This window comes from Arachis ipaensis, chromosome B10 (assembly GCF_059453495.1).
Source record: "Arachis ipaensis isolate K30076 ecotype BB chromosome B10, ASM5945349v1, whole genome shotgun sequence".
NCBI lineage: Eukaryota > Viridiplantae > Streptophyta > Magnoliopsida > Fabales > Fabaceae > Arachis > Arachis ipaensis.
The window spans coordinates 46,514,017-46,518,402 of NC_142435.1; the positions used below are offsets into that span (position 1 = coordinate 46,514,017).

The following is a 4,386-nucleotide window of genomic DNA, read 5'->3' on the forward strand; positions in this document are numbered from 1 at the left end:
TGTAGTTATTGCTTTATTTTCTTTCCATTTTTATTTTCTTGTTCCTCATTTCAAAAAACCCAAAAATATACTTTTCCATAACCAATAATAGATACACTTTCCTGCAATTTCTTGAGAGATGACCCAATGTTTAATACTTCGGTTAATTTTATTGGGTTTGTATTTGTGATAAACAATTTAAACATTGATTGAGGTTTAATTGTCAGTTTAGAACTATACTTGCAACGCGATATTTTTGTGAAAATCTTTACCGACATTTTTCCTCCGTCAAGTTTTTGACACCGTTGCCGGGGAATTGCAAATGTGTGCCTTGTTATTGGTTATTGTGAATATTGTGAATATGTTTACTTTTCGTTTCTTTGTTAGTTGTTTCTAATTTTAGGAGTTTATTCTCATTATTTCTTATTAGTTTTTGTTTTTATTTTCTCTTATTACTATGAATTCTCACCCCTTTGGTTATAAGTGTGGTTACCATTATGTTATAGGAAGTGGAGATTACAATGAAGGCTTGCATCAAGGATGGGACAATTAAATATGGGAGGAGCCACAAGGATTCGATTAACCCTCTTGGCATCAACCTCCTCCAATGTACTATGAGCAACAACCATTCCATGATGCTTACCACGATAATGGTTATGGTGGACCTCTTCGTGACAATCAACAACCACCACCATATACCTATGAACCCCCTCCTCAATATAGCCCTCAACCATACTCACAAGCCCCGTTTTACCAAACACCTTCATATGATCCTCATCCTTACCCACCACACCAACCACCATATGAGCCATACTTACCACCACCCACATTCCAACCCAATTACTCCCAAGAACCACCACCTCAATATACACCACCTCCAATGTATGCGAATTTTCAACCACAAGATGAATTTTTCTTTCCACCACAACCCTCCATAGGAAAATGTCCATATCCATCAATCCAAGAGCAATATGATCTTAATTATATTAGCTAAGCAGAACAAGAGCCACAGGATCATTTTAAAGAGGCAATGGATTGACTTCAAGCAACCATCCATCAAATGGAGCGAGAGAAAAGCCGAAAAGCACACGAAGCTCTCATGGCTAACAAATCTTAACTTGAGAACAAGGGATTGAAGTGTGTTGTACAACAAGTGAAAAAGATGAAGAGTGTTGAACCGCCACATCTATATTATGATGAACCACCTTCCTATCATGAGCTTTTCCTCCCAAGCAATGAACCCTCATATCCACCCGAATCTCTAATGGATGACACTCTTGGTGTTCTTCTTCAAGGGCAAAGAGAGATGCAGCGGACGACACTAGAGTTCATAGCTACCTTGACCGAGGTAGTAGATAATTTAGCTTCACTGCACGACAACACTCAAAGTACTCCCTTGGCTACATGTGGAGAATTTAATGAAGAACGTGGCATGAAGGAGAGACTAGGAACTCCGATGGAAAGTAAGGAATGTGACTTTGTATTGGAACAATTGGAGGAAGCCGTACCTGTTGAAGAGGAAGAAGTTGTTGAAGACTTAGGAGATGCTGAACCTCCATGGGAATTTAGAGTTGCAGAGTATTCCTCCAAGAAGGTTGAAATCGATGTTGAGGAGGCTAGTGCACAACCTCCAAGGCATGTTCCCTATGAAGAATTGGACGGGATAGATCAAGAAGCAAGTTCCCTTGGTGTTGGTGATCATGAATCAAGCCATCCTAGTAATGAATTTGCACCCACAAGTGAACCCCTTGAGTTTAAAGAACCTTCTCCCGATGAAATGAAAAGCAACATTGAGGTAGATTTCTCTCAACCTCATATTTATGATTTGAGTGACGGAGAAGAGTTGGATGAACTCGGTGAGGAAGAGTTTGAAAGTGAAGAATCTTTTCAAAAGGTGGAAGTCCTTTGGCAAGGTGGGACGGGAGTTGAATATGCTTTGTCAAGAACGTTGGAGACTTCTCTACCTAGGTTGTTGTCTACTCCGTCATTTGAGTGGGTAAAAATTATCTCTATTAGCTTTATTGTCCCACTTGAGTATGGTATGCTTGAAACGGATAACCAACTTAGGAGGCTTTGTGGCATTAAGCGTAAAAGAAGGATGTTTAGTGGTTGGAGTTACAAATCAAGGCTCATCAAGGTTGAAATTTCAAGAGTTGGATGCAAGGACTGGACTGGTGATAATTTGGTTGGATCTAAGAGAAGAGTTTGGTACTTCATTGAGAATTTGGATTACTTGCCACCCGGTTGGAACAATGATGATCAACTTAAAGACTGGTGTAGAAACAAGATCTGGGTCCCGACATTCAAGAGGATCAACTTTGGGAGCTCAACACTTGTGAAGAACATCATCAAGGCTTGGTGAGTTCACTTAGAAATGCTGGAGCTTATTGGAAGTCCAAGCGTTGGTAGAAGTTTCAAGATGAGTTCAAGCACAAGCCACCATGACAAGGAGCTCACCAAATGTCCAACTTAAGGACTTTAACTAAAAGTGCTAGGTGGGAGACACCCCACCATGGTAAATTCTTCCTATTTTATCTTTTATTTATATTGGTAATAAGTTGAATTTTTATTTTTTTAGTTGGGTTTATTTGGTTTAAGTTGTGTTTTTACCAATTTAATAATGTTTGGATTTACTTTGGTAGCTTGTTAGTTTAAAAAAAAACTGTGGGCCTCACGCGTGCACATGACTAACGCGCACCCGTGACATACGATGTTGCAATCTCTGGTATAATGAACAGAGAGTTGCGCTGAAACCATGCAGATGGGGTGCCGGGCGCACAACCCAACCGACGCGTACGCGTCATTTTCATTTCTGGCATTCCACGTGTGGGCGTGATAGACGCGCACGCGTCGTATGTAAATGCTGCCCCAGTACTAATTACAGAGAGTTGTGCGACAAGTGTGCCAAAGTGTGCGTTTAGTACAATTTCGTGCCACGCGTACGCGTACGTTACGCATACGCGTCACCTTCCTTTCTCTTCCTTCACGCGTTCGCGTCGCTGACGCGTACGCATCGATGCTTGTTTGTCTCTTCTATGCTCTCGCGTGAGCCAACCCTACGCGTGGATTTAAATTCAATAACACCCCTGACGCGTGAACCCTGGCCAATTCGCGTCCCCTTTCCACCTTCTTCCCTCCAACGTCCCCTCTTTTCTTCTTCAAACTCACAGAACCCTATTGCCACCAGTACTCAGCTCTGACGACCCCGAACCGCCGCTGACAACCCCGTTCTTACCCTTCCTCTCTCGCTCCATCTTCCTCTTCCTGCCATCACCAGTGATCGCCGCGGCCAGCCACTGTGCCGCTGTTGCAGCCGCCACCTCTGGGCCGGCATCCCTCTGCTTCCATTTCCCCTTCTCTTGTCCCTTCTCTTCCTCTGTTCCAATTCTACTTCCTAGGTTCACATTTTTCTTTAATTGAGTTCCGTTTCAGTCATTTACTGCTAGTTAAATTTTGTTTAGCTTAATTTAGTTAGACTTGCATGTTAGTAGATTATAGGTGGTTAGGTAGTTTTAGGATTTTGGTTAGTAGATTTAGGTTTGATTTTTTGCTACTGATGCTGTCTGAAATGGCTGATTTTCATTTGCTTTGTTGAGTGATGATGATGTTGATATTCTGTAATACTTTACAGATTGCTGTTGTTGCTAATTTTGGGTGCGATTACTGTTTGATGCTGTTCTGCTTAATAATGTCAATTCATATGAGTTTGAAACTGCTACTGCTGATTGAAATCGCTGCTCTGTTTGAATATGCACCTTAGTTCATATGATATATTGGTTGCTAATTTTGTCTAAATTGTTTTGAATTCATATGAGCTGAGTTTTACTACTTGTTTATATCCGGGAACGTCCAATTTACTGCTGGAATGCTGCCAAAATTTTCTGGAAATTATCCTATTTTTAACTTACAACTTATGAATTGAATTTGATACTTTTTTATTTGAGATTCATTTGGCTTATACCGAACTCAATTCATGGGTTGATTGGCTCGTATTTCCGCATTTCTTTTGGTTACTTTTTCATTTGATTTGTGATTGATAGAATCAAAGAACTATTTGACGGATTTCTGTGTCAAATAGGACCTTGATTAACCAAATCACAGTGAACCTCTTTTATTTTAATTCTTTCAAGTTTAAGTCAAACCTTTCTATCTTCTTGATTCAAGTTCAATTTTCAGTTTCCTTGACCAATGAAGCCATTGTAGTACCTTTGCCATTTGACTTGAACTTGTTTTCTCTTAATTGAGGTTCTCCTTCGAGGCATGATACTTGTTGTTTATTAACAAACAAGCATTCTGAATTTTATTGTATAGATTCTTGGATTGTGATTTCTGATTGATTTTTTTTTAATCCTACATTTCTTTCATTCCAAGGATTTATCTCTTTTTGACTCACGTCATGTTTGAGCT

The 4,386-nt window shown here is 40.1% G+C and overlaps 1 pseudogene; it reads left to right on the forward strand.

The window, feature by feature from the left end:
• The first annotated feature begins 436 nt into the window (after positions 1-436).
• LOC148579912 (uncharacterized) lies at positions 437-2,576 on the forward strand (annotated as a pseudogene).
• Positions 2,577-4,386: the final 1,810 nt, after the last annotated feature.